The sequence below is a fragment of the Eulemur rufifrons genome, chromosome 8 (genome assembly GCF_041146395.1).
Source record: "Eulemur rufifrons isolate Redbay chromosome 8, OSU_ERuf_1, whole genome shotgun sequence".
Classification (NCBI taxonomy): Eukaryota; Metazoa; Chordata; class Mammalia; order Primates; family Lemuridae; genus Eulemur; species Eulemur rufifrons.
In genome coordinates this window covers 22,477,309-22,496,501 of record NC_090990.1, presented here as the reverse complement: position 1 = coordinate 22,496,501, position 19,193 = coordinate 22,477,309, and the positions used below count along the sequence as shown (strand labels likewise).

Below are 19,193 nucleotides of genomic sequence, written 5' to 3'. Positions count from 1 at the left end.
AACGAACCTCGTTTGCCCTCTGGAGGCAACTGTGCAGTTTACTGTTAAAGCTTTATTTACCCTTTTCTGCATGATAGTCACTGTTAGTCCTGTGCTTCAGAGGAGGAAGGGAGTGGCAGTCCCAGGTAGCTCTTAAGGGAGACCCCAGTGAATGTTACAAGTTGGGGAACAGAATATTCTGTTCCTGGAGGAAGAAATATACTGATACTGCGTAATGAACAAGCAGTAACACGGGTGTTTGCTGTGCTTGCAGGTACACTGCTCCCTGTTCCAAAACGCTTTCTCAATTTTGCTAATCTGGTTTAAATAAGAAAGACTAAGGAATCTGAGGTTTGTAATGAAAGGAGAGGGAGACATGCTATCAAAATCTGTGAACATACTTATCTGACCTTACAAATTCGTCAGAATTGAGCTAAATTAATACTACTTGGAGTTTTGGTCTGTCTAGAATACTGTCCTTAGAAACAAAAGCTCATACACAGTATAGCAAGAAAATTAAAAGGCTCATGAGACCTGATGTAAGATTCCAAATCTGGCAGTAACTTACTTTGTGACTGTGTGAGTCAGTTACTCTCTCATGCCTCTGCTTTCTCCAATTCTCAGACCATATTTAAGGAGCATCCAGTGCCATACTTCTCTGTCACCTTAGCCCTGGGCCCAGAGGAAGAACTGAAAACATCCTTTCCCTGGGGACCAGATGGCTTTCTGTTTTCCTTCACAGATGTACCTGCTCTTTGTCTCTCTGGCCTGTGTTTTACTACAAGGAGGATGACCAGCCTGGACAGCAGCCAACTTGGAAGATTCTTATCTCCTGGGCACTGCAGCCAGGTTTAGCACATTTCCCTGCACCTGAGACAGGAAATGCTTCTTTGGGTCTCTGGAAGAAAGTGTCCTAGAGGGTGTCCTTGTGTGAAAAAGGGAACTTGTTCGAAAAAGAGGCAGACAGTCTGGAAATCTCTGAAATGCAAATTGTCACCTCAAAACTTACAATTCTCTCGAAGCATTGCCAAGAGAAATATTAACTTGAGTAAAATCAAAGCAGTCTGATGGAGGGGCAGTAGTTTCCAGCAAAATCTGTATTTCTTACCTGGGTTCCAATCCTTATTGCTTGGGCAGCTTACTATCTGAGTCTGTTTTTTTGGTTTTTTTTTTTAGTTTACACAAAGGCAATTTATTAACAGAAAATATTGTGAGGAGCCCAGTTCCCAGACAGTGACCACAGCAACCCCCCTCCCTGCGGGTGCTGTCCGAGGAGATGGGGGTGACGTCCTCAATCCACCCAGTCTTCATACCTGAGTGGGCTGAGCCTCTGAGGGCTGACTGAGCCCCAGATCCAGGGGTCTTGGTCCTGTTTCTTCCTGCTGCCCGGAGTTCGATGTGCAGGGCAGTGATGTCCAGCTCCTTGCTCCTCGGGGCCACCTCCTGGGCAGCCAACAGGGCAGCACACGGTGAGGATTCGTCTCGGTCAGCCTTCACCTCCATCCCACCAGTCACTCGGCAGAGGGTCTCCTTGCCAGAGAGATCAGTGACATGAACTAAGGTGTCACTGAAGGACACAAAGATGTGACAAACACCAAATACATTCTCTCCTTTGGCCACCTGAGGTCCAAGTCTTATGACCTGTTCTTCCTTCTATGCCTTCCCCTTTTGAGGTGCCATTTTTGTGTGTCGTCTCCAGACTCCACATCGGAATGAGCTGAGTCTGTTTTCATTTAGACAAAATGGGAATAATAATCCTAATTATGGGGTTGTAAAGATGGTATACTGAAAATGCTTTTGGTAAAGTCTCATGTTTTTTACTCCTGCAGGAATAAGAAGAAATAAATTAGAGATTCTAGGTATCATAAGAAAGGAAGCCTAGAACGCTAGGCCAGAGGCTATGAATAACTTAGGTTCATTCTATTAATAATCGTTTGCGGCACTACTGTTGTATCGCCCAGACAAGCAGATGAAAAGGCCTGTTGGCACCACCTAGAGGAGAACGTGAGTAATGCATTGGAAAAGTTAGTTCTCAGCTTGGAAAAGGGGGAGAATTTCATTTCCTCTTCATACAGCCTTCATTCATTCTGAAATACTACATTTTAGGTATGGGATGCAGCAAGCAGTAAAACGCAAAATTCCTGTCGCCATGGAACTTACACCCCAGTGGGGGAAACAGTCAGGTATACAATCTGGATGAGGATAGGTACACTAAAGAGAAGACGGGGAAGAGAGTGGTAAATGGTGCTACTTTAAACGGCCAGTTTAGTCCTATTTGATAAGGGTGTATTTTATTAGAGACCTGAACAGAGCAAGGAAGAGAACCACGTGAGTATCTAGAAGAAGGGCACACCGGACATGAGGAATAAAGTACAAAGGCCCTTTGCAGGAGCATCCTTGAACTGTTTCCAAAAAAAACACACCAAGAGGCCTATACAGCTGGACAAAGCAGGCCAAGGCAGGGAGAGTGGTAGACTGGATTGAAGAGGTAGCTGGGGGCAAGACTGTGTAGATTAGCAAAAAAAAACTTGGAAGACAAGGACATTTTAGGTTTCTCTGAGACCAGGAAGAGAGATCATCTTCAAAGCCAGACAGATGGGTGCTTGCAGTAAATTTTCAAAGGGTCTGAAACTGGGAGAAGAGTGTGTCTTGTCACAAGTCCTACTAGGATAGGCTGATATAAAGAAGCTTGTGGCTATAGTAAATGGGTAGCTCTCATTTATTCTGACTTAATGTGCCTTCTTGTACTGCAGGGACTAGCAAGCTAAAAACTTTATGTCTCAGACTTCCTTGAAGCTAAGGTTCTGATGTAACTTAAGGTGGTTAAGTTCTGCCAATTAGATGCATGAAGAAGATGTGAAAGGAAGAAGTGAGTCAGGGGTTTTCTTTAGCTACTTTAGCTATTGCTCCTGCAAGATGTAGAGACCTTAGGTTTCTTGTCAACAGCATTCCAATGTCCATCAATAGCTCTGTGGTGTTGAAGGGTGTCCTGATCCATAAATGACAGTTTGTGGTATGTGTTCTTGTAGTCCACCTGTGGTGGCCTGATTCCTCATTTCCCCAGTGGTGGCAGAAGTAGCAGTTCCCATGTAGGCCAGTTCTGGGTCTAGGAATCTCCCGGGGGACTAGCCTACAACCCTCTTGCCCAGGCTTTCCACCTAATTCACCTGTATTGAATCCTCTTCCACTTAAAATGGGTAGAGGAGTATTTTTTCCTATAACTACTGACTAACACAGTATTTGGTTTCAAAAGTAGTTACGAGCAACAGGCCCTCAAAGATGGGACTCTTAGATTAGTTATGATTAAGTTACATTTGAAGGGAATGAAAATGGTAAACTGGCAGACAAAGGTTATTTACGCCTGTGGTCACCTGAAATGTCTTTTGGAGGAAAGACTGGCAGATCAAGGGACTGCTGTGATAGACTGTAATGTAAGAAAGGAGGACTTAGATGGCGGTGACTGTGCTAGAGGGTTAAAGGAAGAAAGTGAAAAGCTCGAAAGTTCTAAATTTTCAGTTCAAGGCATGCACAGGAGAACCCGAAAAGAATTTTATCTCTTGTAGCGGCAAGGCTGGTGTACATGAAAATCAAATGGAGATTGTGGGTCATTGGATTACAGCATAAGCTTGATTCACAGCTTTACTAGGCCTCTTACGTGAAAGTTAGGGCGTTGTCTGGGAAAGAGTGGGACCTAGTGCTGTGAGCCCACAGTCTCCACCTAGCTTCTCTTACCCAGCAGAAGCAGTCCTTCTTCCCCTCACAGAGGGGCTGGTTCTATTGCTTAGAGACCCTGGGGTAGCTACCTTGAAAGGGATGCCAACACTTCTCATGCCCCACCCACTGCCCCCTCCTTGCTACCAGAGCTAACTAGACTCAGATCCCGGTGTGCCTCTGAAAGGCAAACACAATGTCTGATCTGAAAGAAGATTTACAGAAGAATTATAAGATTTTGCTAATTTGTATCAGTAGAAACCTGGGGAATGTGTGTGGACTGGATTCTAAAGCTGCTAGACCCAGAACAAAGGATCACAAATTTATTTTTGTCTGGGTTGGATTTATCAATATAGGCATACTAGAGATTCTGGATTCAGTATATTGGCTTTAGCAGGTAAAAATGGCTCTTAGCTGGTTGGTTGGATGAATGCTGGACTTAAAAGTGGCTACACTCAATGAAATCGAGATGCCAAAAATTCCTTAGTATAGCATCAGAAGAAGAACCAAAATCATGGTGATAGAAATGTTGATTGTAGATTTATCATATATGTGACCACTTACCTCCTAGGTTTTGCCCTCCAAAATTGCCCAGAGATTATTCCTTTCACCGAAGAATTGGAAAGTCCATAAATAATGAAGACACCTCATCTTGCAAAGTGCTATAGTGCATAGTGCTGGGAATGAAGCTAAGAGATGCTGCCATTGAGATGGGATCCCTGGTATCAGTAGGGACAGTGGGATCCTGCAGTGACAGGGCCAAGGGGTAGTACCGCGGCAACAGAGCTGGAGTGATGAAATATATGGTAACCTGCTAAGGTCCCACTTGGTTTATATAACACAAAACATGACTCAGGCAAATCAGAGGCCTGTTTTGAGCTACTACAATGGAGAGTTATGGATACTCAATTCTCAGAGCTGAAGTCATGGAATAAAGGAGTGCAGGGTACCCTGGAGGAAGCACCCAGCAATACCACCATAACTATCGTAAATCTGGTTTTCCCCAAAGGGGTCTTAAGCCATTTACCTTTGCACCTGCGATTAGGGAAATGGAAACACACAAGCCTTTAGGGATTCCTTGGAGACTGGCCCTAAACCAGCACAAATCCCAAGGGACCTAAAAGGTATTTATGGTCCACTAGTTAGAATAGGGGATTTGGGGGTATTATGGGTTGAATTGTGTCCCCTCAAAAATCGTATGTTGGAGTCCTACCCCCTCAATCCCTCAGATTAGGGAGATGCAGCAGAAGCCAAGGCAGACCAAAGATGGCCAGCAAACCGCCAGGAGCTGGGACAGGCATGGAACAGTCTCCTTCACAGCCCTCAGAAGGGACCAGCCCTGCCAGCACTTTGATCTGGGACTTCCAGCCTCCAGAACGGTGTGGCAATACATTTCTGTTGTTTACGCCACCCAGTTTGTTGTACTTTGTTATGGCAGGCCTAGCAAGTTCATACATGGGGGTTGAGTGATAAGAAGTTCGAGCGTGGGTCTATCTCACATACCCATTCTGTGGTCATTCCCCAGTTCCTGTAGACACAGTTGTAATAGACACGCTTGGCAATGGTAGGATCTTCACAGTGAGTGGCCCACGGAGTGAAAGGCTTTGTGGTAAGAAGAGCAAAGAGAATCCCTGGCATTGCCTTCTCCCACCAAAATCATAAACCAAAAGCAAGAGTGCATCCCTGAGGGAAGCAAGGATATTAATGCCACCGTCAGAGACTGAGAAACTCAGCAGTGATGTTTCCTATCTTATCCACATTTAACTTGCTTGGCCTATGCAGGACTTCATTTGTAGCTGTTATTTCAGATATAATCTCTTTATGAAGCAAATCCACACCTGCTCCTGGCACCTGTTGTCATGCAACTGAATATAAATACTGACCTGGAATATGCTTTTATCTCTAGCCCAAAGAGAAAAAAACATCAAAAGCAGATTATTTTCACCTGCCAGGGTCAATAGTGCATCTCACTGTCCTTCTGGGTCATATCAGCTCTGCAGCTCTGCCGAGGTCTAATCTGCAGGCACTTTAATCATCTCACATCTTCCAGAACATTGCTCTGTGTGTTTTTGGACCTAAGTAGTAGCAGGTATCTAAATGCCTTGGTAAAACACATGTTCTAGAGGACTCTAGATAAGCTCTGTGGAAATGAAGGGAATTTCCACCTCCAGAAAGTTTTCAGGGGTCCAGAGAAGTAGCCTGGAGCGTGGCAGGTTACCCCTCTAAAGTGAAAGATGAGCCATTGCGCTGTACACCCCCCACCACTAAGAACAATCCTGAGCATTTGATGGGTCTCTTCTGATTTCCGCATTGACACATACCAGGTTTGGTTATGCTGTGCTGACTTGTTTACCAAGTTACCCATAAGGCCATGAGTTTTGATGGGCCCAGAGAAAGAGAATACTGACCTGTTGATACAGGCTGCAGTGTAAGCAGTTTGGGTTTTAGGACCTAACAGACCCAGTGGTGTGTGAAGTCGCTTGGCAAAGGAGGATACTGTGTACACGTCCATAGGAGAACCACAGCACAGGGCCTTAAGATTTTGGAGTCCAGCCATGCTACCTTCGGCAATGGCTATTCTCCTTCTGAGAAGCTGATGTGGGCTTGCTGCTGAGCCCTGCCTCACGCTCCGCGGGGACCAGCTGGACACTTGCTAACAGCTGGATTACAACAGATCTCTTCCATCACAAGAAGGCAGGGATTGTCCTCACTGGAAAAACACCCATTCTAGGTGTGGGTTGTTTCCATGCCTGCCAAGCCTAAACTATTGACCAAGAATATATTTTAAATGAGAAAAATCCCAATTTTACAAAACAGAAGATGTTTCCCCCCAGTTATCCTCAATTTGATTATACGTTAACTTTGAGAGGCTTAGTGGCTAAGTGGATGGTTTCCAGAGCCAGAATGCCTGAGTTGGGATTCCAACTCCACCATTTAAGGAGTTCATGACCTTGGGCAAACTAACCTCTCCTGGTTTCTTCATTTGGGATTGTGAGGGTTAAATGGCTACATTTAACCCTTCCTTTAGTGCTGTATGTATGTGCCAGCATCGTCATTGTCATTTATTACCATGATCGTCATCATCCTTGTCATCGTTATTATACAAGAACTTACCAAGTGCCATATCATCGCGTGGTATTCCACACAACATTGCCTCTCAGCAAGTGAGGCAAGGGGCTAAGACCCATGGGATTATCCCAAAGCAACTGGCCTTCTTCACAGGACAGTGAAATGGCTCACTAAAGACTCGTGTACGCCACCAGCTGGGAGATACCTTGTGAGGTTGAAGTTCTGACCTATAGGATGAGAAATATGTTCTGCAACAGTGACCAACATATGGTGCTCTTCCTCCCATAGTCAGGCTTTATGGGACTAGGAACCAAGGGATAAAAGTGGGTAATGGCACATCTCATTAATACCCTCAACAACCCACTCACAAAATTTCCACGTCTTGTTCCTGTGAATTTGGTCTTTGTTAGTTTAGACGTCTCAATACTCAGAGGAGAAATATTTCCCCCAGAGCACAACAATGAGTCCATTGAATAGGAAGTTTTCTGGCCAAATGGGGCTCCTCATCCACAGCAGCCTGAGAGAGGGCACTTGCGGTAGGTGGAGCGACTGATCCCAATCATCAAGGGAAACGGGGTTCCTGTTGCCCAGCGGGGGCAAGAAAGGGTATGTTTGGAACCTAAAGGAGCTTCTGAGGCTACTTCTAGTACAGTCATATTTAGGAGCAAAAGTTCTAAAAGGCTAGACCATTAAGGGCTCCGTTCCTTTAGGAATAAAGATTTGGGGCACCCAACAGGTAAAGAACTTCGTCCAGCTGAGGTCCTGGCTGAGGGAAAAGAACATGGAATTAATGATGGAGAGAGAAATATATGACTATAAACAATCCATGAAAAGCTGAGAAATGAGGACTATACTAGCACTTCATATTTTCTTCCCTGCTCTATTGTGTATGTATTTATAGACAGCAACTCGTTTCCCTGCTCCCACAGTTCCCTAGTGTAGGAAGATGTGTTATTGTTGCTAACTTGATAATTTAGTCTTTAGGTTACAGGCTGTTGAGGAAGAATTTTAACTGAGCCAGAATGAACATCACCCAGGGATGGATCAGACGTGTGACTGATGGGATTTGAGGTCTCTCATTTTAGGGAGGGAGTTTAGAGCTCTAAAGGCCAAAGGAATGGATTGGTGAAGATGTGGCGAATTGGCTCTCAGGGTCCACTCCAGCCACTTCCTCGTACCTCAGAGACTACAAAGTTAAACACTTCATTTCCCACACTCCCCTGCAGATAACATTCTACATGCAAATTAGGGTCTACCCCATCAACAGATGAATAAAGAAAATATGGTGTGTGTATATATATATATATATGTGTGTGTGTGTGTGTATCTGTGTATGTGCGTATACACAAAATGGAATAGTATTTTGTCTCAGAAAAAGAAAGAAATTCTGTCATTTGTGACAACATGGATGGAACTGGAGAACATTATGCTAAGTGAAATAAGCCAGGTGCAGGAAAACAAATGTTCTCACTTGTATGTAGAACCTAAAATAATCGAATTCATAGAAGCAGAGAGTAGAATGGTGGTCACTAGAGGCTGTGGGTGGGGAGAACGGGGAGATGATTGTAAAAGGCTCAGACAGGAGGAATAAGTTTAATTTATTTTATTTTATTTTTGAGATTTATCACACAGCATTGTGAGTATGGTTAATAATAGCGTATTATTGTACATTTCAAAATTGCTAAGAGAGTAAATTTCCAATGTTTTCACCACAAAAAGTATTTGAGGTGATGGACCTATTAATCAGCTTGATTTAATTATTCCACATCGCATTCATAAATCATAACATCGCTTTGTGCCCCATAAATATATAGAACTATAATTTGTCAATTTACAATTAGAATTAAAAATAAAATAATTTAAATTAAAATAAATTACAAATAAATAAAGTAACTAATTTAATTACTGGCCTAAAAAAATATTAGGCTCAACAGATTGCAACCACTTATGTAAGAGCTGGGAGGGGAAACTGAGGCCAAAGCCATCTCCCAGCTGTGTGGTTGTTGCTGCAGGTTTGTGGCAACCTTGGGCTACTCTTCAGCAGCATCGCAACGTCCACTCGCTAGTTTTGTGGGTGTCAGGAGGCAGCTGCAGCAGCAGAGGTGGCTTTTGGATCCTTAGATTGCAGCCACAGTGGGGTGGGGGGGGTGTTTAACCATCCTATTTTTAAAAATTGAGATAGAATTTGTGTAACAGAAAATTAACCATTTTAAACTGTACAATGCAGTAGATTTTGGTCATTCACAAAGTTGTACAACTATCACCACTAATTCTAGAACATTTCTGTCATCCCCCAAAAAGAAATCTGGTGGCAATCAGTCCTGACTATCCCTTCCCTCCAGCCCTGGAACTGCTAATCTACTTTCTGTCTCTATGAACTTGCCTATTCTGGACATTTTGTGTACATAGAATCATACAGTATGTAGCCTTTTGTGTCTGACTTCTTTTACTTGGCGGGAGGTTTTCAAGGTGCATCCGTGTTGTTAGGATGTGTCAGTACTTCATTCCTTTTTATGGCCGAATAGTACTTCATTGTGTATTGCATGGATATTGTATGGATATACCACATTTTGTTTATCCATCAGTTGATGGACATTTAGGTTGTTTCCACTTTTTGGCTATTGTGAATAATGCTGCCAATAATATTGGTATACAAATATCTGTTCGAATACCTGCTTTCAATTCTTTTGGGAACATATCCAGAAGTGGAATTACTGGATCCTATGTTAATTCTATTTTAATTCTTTGAGGAGCTGCCCTACTGTTTTCCCCATGGCTGCACCATTTTACCCACCAGCAATTCACAAGGGTTCAGATTTCTCCACATGCTCAGCAATATTTGTCTAACTTTTTGCTTACAGCCATCCTAGCAGATATGAAATGGTATCTCGTGGTCTTCATTCGTATTTCCCTAATGATTGATGTTGACCGTCTTTTCATGGGCTCGTTGGCCACGTGTGTATTTTCTTTGGAGAAATGTCTATTTGAATCCTTTGCCCATTTATTAGTTGGGTTATTTGTCTTTTTGCTGTTGAGTTGTAAGTCTTCCTTATATGTTCTGGATACAAGTCCCTTAACGGATACATGATTCAAATATTTTCTCCCATTCTGTGGACTGTCTTTTTTCTTGGTGTGTTCTTCAATGCAGCAATCCCAGCAGTGGCCTCCTGACTTGTCACCTCCCTGACCATGCCAGTCCCTAGCTATTCTGGAGTCTTGTCCTGAGAGTTGTTCCTGGAGCCCACTCCTAGAGCCCATATCCTGAAGCCCAGTCCTTCAGCCCTTCCGACTATTTTTTTAAACATCTAATTCCCTGTATTAACTCCCTGTCTACTTAAAATAATTACAGTGACTTCTGTCTCCTATGACTGATAAACAGCACCACTCGCACCTCAGAGCAAGGACATGATACGTCAATTTGCTAGAGCCAATGGTGGCAGCCGAACGGTAATAATGACAAATGCCTAGAAAGGGAGAATTGAAATCAAAAGATCCACCGATCCCCACCCCTTCATTCAAGAGAAAAGGACATGAAGACACAATGAGGAAGACACAAAACCCATGAAGCTGAGCGCCTGCAACTCCCTCAGCCTCCTCCCGACCTGAGCTGATCTTGCTTCACGAAATCACTGTGATCTAGGTCACGTACATCCAATGAGACAGGCCCTGCCAGCCTCGCTGTAGCTGATTGGACACAGAATTTGGGCCCGAGCCAAATGCTGCTGTGAACAAGCTGGACAAGGCGGAGGCCAGCAGCCCGTGTGAGACCGTCCGGGATGCGGGACTGCGATGCTGGGAGCACGCCCTGAGGGCATGGGGGCAGGCACAAGCCCGTACCATGCCTGTTCGCCAGGGGCACGCTCGGGGCTGCTGAGAGTGTCCCCTGATGACCTCGCCCCCTCTGTGTCCTTACCACAGCCCCCATTACCCAACGTCGTCTGCACCTGAAGGAGCTCGTAAACATACCCAAACATGGCCACTGACTTTCTGGAGATGACACAGCCACATCGCAAAAGAAGCAGGCTACAAACCCAGCCCTGACGTGCTAGACGTCATGCTCTACGCACCCTGGCCTGGCCATCTCCCGGCCTGAGAGAGAGGGCTTCTGAGGGGACAGTGACAATGCAAGCAGACTGCTGACACTGCGTGGTTGCCTTCTAAGGCCCGAGCTGTCATCAGAAGGACCCAGGGAGGACAGGGGAGCTGGCTTTCTCCACAACCTGCCCTGCAATGCTGCTTAACTTCACTGTGGGGACTCTGCCTTTGCGAGCGGTTCTGGATCCAAGTCTAGATCTGAGTATGGTTCCCCGCGAGGCCCCTGGTCAGGCACCTGCCTGGGAGGAAATTCATTCACTACTCGCTGTATCAGGGCCTGTGCTGGGCACCGTTATTCACACTCACGTGACAGCGCCCAGGCTGTGGACCATAGTGGCCTGAATTAAAAAAAAAAAAAAAAAAACAGGGCTGGAAACCAGAGGTGTGAACAAGAGGGGAATTGACTTTCTTTTCTCCTAAACCTTTAACCCATGCGTGCAGGGAAAGGAACAACCAGGAAAGAAGAGCTAGGAATGGACCGGGCAACGGCGGCCGGGCAGGCGAGGGTCTCCTCGGGGAAAGCATGGCTGGCTGACACGTGACACAGGCCAAGCTGGCCGAGGGCTGCATCTGTCACGTTGGAAGTAACTTGTCACTTTAGAGAGAGCAATTCCAGAAGATGACAGCCATGGAAAATTGATTTCATCTTGTTGAGGAGTGAGTAGACGATGAGGTAGAGATGGTAGACAACTCTCCACTAAGGTAGGGAGGTAACTTTTTACTGGGAGAGATTTTTTTTTTTCTTTTTTGAGATGGAGTCTCACTCTGTTGCCCGGGCTAGAGTGAGTGCCGTGGCGTCAGCCGAGCTCACAGCAACCTCAAACTCCTGGGCTTAAGCGATCCTACTGCCTCAGCCTCCCGAGTAGCTGGGACTACAGGCATGCACCACCATGCCCAGCTAATTTTTTTCTATATATATTTTTAGCTGTCCAAATCATTTCTATTTTTTTTTTTAGTAGAAACGGGGTCTCGCTCTTGCTCAGGCTGGTCTCGAACTCCTGACCTTGAGCAATCCTCCCGCCTCGGCCTCCCAGAGTGCTAGGATTACAGGCATGAGCCACCGCGCCCGGCCAGAGATTTAAATATGTTTGGAGACTCAGGAGAAAACAGTGGCGAGGGAGAGAGTGAAGAGAGAGGAAGATAGTTAATGGTGCTTTGTCCCTAAGAAGGTAGAGGGGCTGGGTGTGGTGGGTCACACCTGTAATCCCAGCACATTGGGAGCCTGAGGTGGGAGGATCACTTGAGGCCAGCAGTGTGAGACCAGACTGGGCAACACAGCAAGATCCTATCTCTACAAAGTACTGTAAAAGTTAGCCAGTCGTGGTGGCCCACACCTGTAGTCCTAGCTACTCAGAAGGCTGAGACAGGAGGATTGCTTGAGCCCAGGAGTTCGAGGCTGGAGTGAGCTATAATGATACCACTGCATGCCAGCCTGAGTGACAGAGTGAGACCTTGTTTACAAAAAAAAAGATAGAGGAAGAAAGAGGGGTGAGATCAAGGGCATAGGCAGAAAGGTTGGCCATGAACATGAGAAAGGGCCCCTCCCCTGTCAGCATGAAGGGGAGATGGAGATGACCCTGAGACTGAGTTTTCTTCTCGAAAGGGGATACTCTGCACAACGAGAAGATATAAAACGGCTGTTATGAACAGATGGCTGATAAATATCAGGTTTTTCCTCCCCTTCCTTGCTGTACAGTTTCAGTCCTCCGAGGACACATGTGACGTCACTCTGAGATGTGACAAGACTAAAGAGTACAGCTAGAGCTGGAGAAATTAAAAGCAAACCCAAACTTTTCTAGAATCCCAGAAGACTAGAGACTGGTTTCTCCTGGGGTTCCTGAGCTGCAAAGATGTAAGAGTGGATCTTCCAGAGGTCCCTGTGTGGACAGAGACTGCTGATGTTGAAACTAACACAGAGGAAAGCAGAGCTGAGAAATCGAGAGAGGGCCAGAGACAGGACATCATCTGACTACACCAGATGACATCGTTTTAATGCCAGAATCCAACCATGCTTGAAGCCCCTGAACTTTTCAGTGACATAATCCAACAAATTTCCTCCCCCTACCCAAAGCCCATTTCAGTTAGGATTCTGTCACCTGTGGCTGAAGAAGTTCCAACTGATACAGGAAGTGGCATATTGCTAGTGATGGCCTGTCACGCTTGGAACTGGCTGAGTTGCAGAATGGTGGGGATTCCCCGATCCTGGGCTGGGAGGTTGCTGTCCCCTCCCCGAGATGCAACTGCCCAGCCAGGGTGTCCTGAAGCTCAGATCATGTACCTTACCTAGCTTTAGGGGACTTGGGAGAAATACATCAGGAGGCGACAGTGTGCCAGGCTATTTTCCCAAATCTTCAGTTCGGAGTCCAGAAAGAGACAAATGTTGCAGAGAGATTAACAAAACTAATAAAAGCTAACATTTATGAGACCCTCATTCTGTGCCAGGCACTATATTAAGTGATTTACACATATTAATTCGTTTAGTCTTCACAATAACATAAAGAATTCCTCATTTTACATTCGAGGAACCGAGGCGCAGAATTATTGCCCAAGGTCACGAAGCTAGACCACGGGAGAGCTACGACTGGGATCCAAGCCGCGGGGCCCCCGAGCCTGTGCTCCCACAGCTGTGCTTGCAGACACGGCTTGTAGCCAACAATCCAAGCTGATTCAAGGTCCGGTGGTGACGTGCTCTGTAGGATTGCAAAAGCTCATCTCTGTACGTCAAAGCCAAAATGAGTGGGAGCAACACAGCCCCTGCCAAGCCCTTCTGACCTTTCCCCACGTAGAGGACGATCATCCTTACGTGAAGAGCCTTCCACTAGGGACGCAGCCGTGAGGTCGATGCAGGCGGGCCGTGCTGCTGCCCCCGTGCCTGGTGTTCACGTTGCTCCAAGCCAGACGTGCAGAGGGAGGCCTTAGACCTGAGCACTGGAAGGCTCCTGTTGCTAAGACAGATGCCCTCCCTTTCCCTAGCTAATCAAGATCAAAGCCTAAATTCAGGAACTATAATTCACAATTCTCTGACTTTGTTGTTTGCCTGTGGTGTCATCCAAGGCGAATAAATCAGAACACTTACACACATCTTTCAAGGGAGTGGTTTTGCCAGAGAAACCCCAATCCTGGCAAATGGAAGCCTAAGATGGTCCCAGCCCCAGACGGTACCAACAGGAAATCCTCAAATCCTTCTCAGGTGTGGATAGGGGAGACCTCCAACATGGCGGACGGGCCAGGCATGGAGTCCTTGCTGTTCTTAAGAGACTGCACACCATGTTCCCTTTCTGTGGTTTTCCAAATGAGATTGCTTGTTTATAAATATTACCTTGTTTTCCCTCCACCAATGCACCAAGGTATTTGGGGCTGATTAACTTTAGTATTTGTCTATAGCAGTGTTTCCCAAACTTTTTGATCTCAGGAACCCTTTACAGTCTTAAAAACTTTTGAAGACCTGAAAGAGCTTTTGTTTGTGTGGTTTATATTGCCATATTGTAAATTAAAATTAAGAATTAAAAAAATATTTATTTAAAAACAAAAATAATAAACCCATTAATGTTAACATAAAGAACACATTTTTAAATGAAAAATAACTGTATTTCCAAATCATGACTGAGAAGAATGGCATTGTTTTACATTTTTGCAAATCTCTTTAATCCTGGCTTCCTGAAAGACACTGTGTTCCCATATCTGCTTCTTTATTCAGTCTGTTGAGAAATGGTGTTTTGGTTGAAGTATATGAAGAAAATTCAGTCTCACACAGATATGTGACTGGAAAAGGGTACAGTGACCCCTGGTTGCATTGTGCTTTGCTTTGTTTATTTATTTATTCACAGATACTGCATCTTTACAAATTGACGGTTTGCGGCAACCCTACATCAAGCAAGTCTGTTGGTGCCATTTTTCCAATAGCATGTGCTCCCTTTGTGTCTCTGTGTCACATTCTGTTCATTCTCACAATATTTCAAACTTTTTTCATTATGTTTCATCTGTTGTGGTGATCTATGATCAGTGATCTTTGATGTCACTATTGTATAGTCAGTGTCACTTAACAATGGGGATACCGTGTACGGCACCCTTGACATAAGTAACTCTAACTTAGGAAAAGACTCCATCTTTTATTTCAAAAAGCATCATGCTAACAGGGACCAGATGTCCTTCTAATGAGTAGAGACTACACCCAACCAGACAAGGGTATTCTTGTCTATTCGCCCTCACCAGAGGACTCAGGGACTTTAAAAAGAGCAAGATTCCGCCAGTATGACACCGCTATCTCAATAGGCACCATCTTGCTGTCAGTCGTGATCAGCACCCAGCATCTGCTGCCAAAGACTCTGCTCAAATCAAGGACTCTTCCTTGCAAGACATTGACAACTGTCTTGATCAGCCCAGGACACTCTCCCCGTCCATGACACTCTCCTTGGACTGGTTTGTTAATCCCTTTTCCTATCCCCTTTTCTTTTTTTTTTTTTTTTTTTTTTTTTGAGACAGAGTCTTACTCTGTTGCCCAGACTAGAGTGAGTGCCGTGGCATCAGCCTAGCTCACAGCAACCTCAAACTCCTGAGCTCAAGCGATCCTTCTGTCTCAGCCTCCCGAGTAGCTGGGACTACAGGCATGCGCCACCATGCCCGGCTAATTTTTTCTATATATATTTTTAGCTGTCCATATAATTTCTTTCTATTTTTAGTAGAGATGGGGTCTTGCTCTTGCTCAGGCTGGTCTCGAACTCCTGAGCTCAAACGATCCGCCCACCTCGGCCTCCCAGAGTGCTAGGATTACAGGCGTGAGCCACCGCGCCCGGCCTCCCCTTTTCTTTTAAAGTTAAATGTTACTCTGCTTGGTAGGAAAATTTGAGTCTATAACAGTTATATATTCAGTATACTACTATGTACGGTTCACAATAGTGACAACTTACGGATCGGCTTGAACCTGTGTGCCCACTGCTCAGACGACCAGGTGACCAGATAGTACCATGGAGGATTACCTCCTTGGGAATGCCACGTAGCTCGTGGCTTTCTATGGCTGAATATACATCAATAAAGGTCTGATCTTGTGGAAAGAAACAAACGTGCCTAGACCTGGTTGTGTCTGACCTTGAGCAACTCACAACAGATACATTCTGAGAAATGTGTCATTAGGCAATTTCATCATTGTGCAAACATCATAGCATGTACTTGCACAAACCTAAGTGGGACAGCCTGTTGCACACCTACGCCATATGGGACAGCCTATGGCTCCTAGGCTACAAACCTGTACAGCATGTTACTATACTGAATACTGTAGGCAACTGTAGCACAAGGGTAAGTATTTGTGTATCTAAACATAAAAAGGTATAGAAAATATACAACATAATCGTATGGAACCACTGTTGTACATGCAATCCGTTGTTGGTCGAGCTGTCATTATGAGGCGTGTGACTGTAATTGTTTTGGGGTGCCACAAACCACACCCACATAAGATGACAGACTTAATCCATAAATGTGTATATTCTGACTGCTCCACTGACCGTCCATCCCTGGTGCTCTCCCTCTCCTCCAGCCTCCCTGTTCCCTGAGGGAACACACAATGTTTAACAGCACAATGTTAAAATTAGGCCAGTTAATAACCCTATGGTGAGCTCTAAGTGTTCAGGTGAAAGGAAGAGTTGCAGGTCTCTCACTTTAAATCAAAAGCTAGAAATAATTAAGCTAGGTGACGAAGACGTGCCAAAAGCTGAGATAGACCAAAAGCTAGGCCTCTTGGCCAAACAGTAAACCACGTTGTAAATGCAAAGAAAAGTTCTTGAAGGAAATTAAATGTGCTACTCCAGTGAACACACGAATGACAGAAAGTGAAACAGCCTTTGGAGGCTGATATGGAGAAAGTGTCAGGGGTCTGGATAGAAGATCAGACCAGCCACAACACTCCCTTAAGCCAAAGCCTAACCCAGAGCAAGGCCCTAACTCTGTTCAATTCTATGAAGGGGAGAGAGGAGAGGAAGCTGTAGATGGAAGTGCAAAGCTAGCAGAGGTTGGTTCACGATGTTTAAGGAAAGAAGCCGTCTCCATAATGTAAGAGTGCAAGGTGAAGCAGCAAGTGCTGATGTAGAAGCTGCAGCAAGCTATCCAGAAGATCTAGCTAAGCTCGTTGATGGAGGTGGCCACACTAAACAACAGATTTTCAATATAGATGAAACAGCCTTCTATTGGAAGAAGATACCGTCTGGGACTTTAATAGCTAGAGAGGAGAAGTCAATGCCTGGCTTCACAGCTTCAAAGGACAGTCTGACTCTCTTGTTAGAGGCCAGAGCAGCTGCTGAATTGAAGTTGAAGTCAATGCTCATTTACCATTCCAAAAATCCTAGGGCCCTTAAGAATTATGCTAAATCTGGCCAGGCGTGGTGCTTTATTCATCAGTTAGTATTTGCCAAGAGCTTCCCATGTCCCTGACACTAAGCCCTGAATATCAAGCAGTGAGCTACCTACAAGTTCCTTAAGGTCTCTGCTCTCATAGAACCAAAATTCTTGTAGACAGAAGCAAAAAATGAATAAATAAATGAACAAGATTATCTCATCTAAAGAAACTTGCCTTGAAGAAAATAAAACAGGATAATTTAAGAGAGAGTGTCTTGGGAGCAATCTCCCTTTATTTGTTCAATACGGTAGCCACTTTCCCCCATGCCTATTTAAATTTAAATTCTAATTAATTAAATTGAATAATTTAGCTTCTGAGTCACACGAGCCACATTTCAAGTGCTCAATAACCATATGTGGCTAGTGGCTCCCATATTGGAGAGTGGAGACACAGAACGTTTTCTTCATTACAGGACGTTCTGTTGGACAGCACTGATTTAGTCTGTGTGATAGAGCAAAGCTTGTAAAGATTGGAGGCAAGGTCTCGGAGGCAGAGGGAACCACAAGAGCAGAGAACCTAAGATGGAAACCGCTTGGAGGTCAGGCGGTGATGCGAGAGATGGGGAGTGGCTGTAAATACAGATGAAGCTTCCCTCGCCCGCTGCTCACCTCCTCCTGTGGGCTCCCCACCCCCAAGTTTCATGGAAGACAATTTTTCCACGGAAAAGGAGGTGATAGGCAGTGTAGCAGACCTTTGCAGCCAGGTCCCTAACGGGCCACAGACTGGTACCAGTGCACGGCCCAGGGGTTGGGGACCACAGATTTAAGATAAATTCTGGAAACAGAGCAGCAGGACTTGCAGATGGATAGAATATAGAGAAGGAGAATAAGGGAGGAATCAGGAATGGCCCGGAAGCACTGTTTACTGAGAGAAGGAAGCCTGAGGAAAGAGTGAGTTGAGGGGAGTGGAGCTAAGAACTCTTCCTGGGCAAATTAAGCTCAGATGGCCGTTATGCATTCAAGTGGAGATGTCAAGTAGGCAGTTGGGGACACAAGTTGGGAACTTAGTGAGAAGTCAGAGCTGGAGATATATATATAGTTTGTCCTCTGGATCCATGGATTCAACCAATTTCAGATCAAAAATGTTTGGAAAACAAATAACACTACAACAATAAAGATGCAAATTTAAAAATATAGCAACTATTTACATAGCATTTACATTATATTAGGTATTATAAGTAATCTAGAGATGATTGAAAGTATCCAGAAGGATGTGCATAGGTTATATGCAAATATTACGGCATTTTTATAAGAGACTTGAGCATCTAGGAATTTTGGTATTGGAGGAGGGTCCCCCACAGATGCTGAAGGATGACTGTTTATAGGAGTCTTTGACACATTGATACCATAACAGCCAAGGGACTAGATAAGGTCACTGAGGAAGAGGGTGCAGACAGAGAAAAGAAGAGGGCTTTGGCCAAATTCCCAGGCATGTCCTCATGAAGAGTCAAGAGAGTGGAGATCTCAAGAAGCTGAAGAATTGTTGAGAAGATATCACTGTCAGTGAGCTGGAAAGACAGGAGATGGGTGTTGGGGAGTAGGGTGCTGAAAGGTAAGACCTTAGAAGTAGCATAGTTATTGCTGATGACAAGGTCAGGGGTTTGACCTTAAATGGGTTGTTGAGGACCAGACTTAGAGGTCCAAGTCCAGGAGGGAGAAATCAAGCTAAAGAGGCCAAGAATGAAGAGATACAGAGGTCAGAGGAAAACGTGAAGGATGTGGGGTCATAGAATCAGAGAGGCATGTCTGCAGCAGGAGGGAGCAGTCATCTTGACTGACTATTGCTGAGAGGTTAAGATGACAACACAATAGTGTGACACTGGATTTGGCAACATGACAGATGTTGGCGTTCTTGACAAGAGCAGTTTCAGTGGAGTCGTGAGGTTGGAAGCCCAAAGAGAGTGGGTAGAAGAGTGATGAGATCTGACGAAGTAGTAGAGAAGGGGAAAAATGAG

The 19,193-nt window shown here is 44.9% G+C and overlaps 1 pseudogene; it reads right to left on the bottom strand.

Annotated features, from left to right (window-relative positions):
• Positions 1-83: 83 nt before the first annotated feature.
• LOC138390260 (small ribosomal subunit protein uS11-like) lies at positions 84-1,668 on the bottom strand (annotated as a pseudogene).
• Between the last annotated feature and the right edge of the window lie 17,525 nt (positions 1,669-19,193).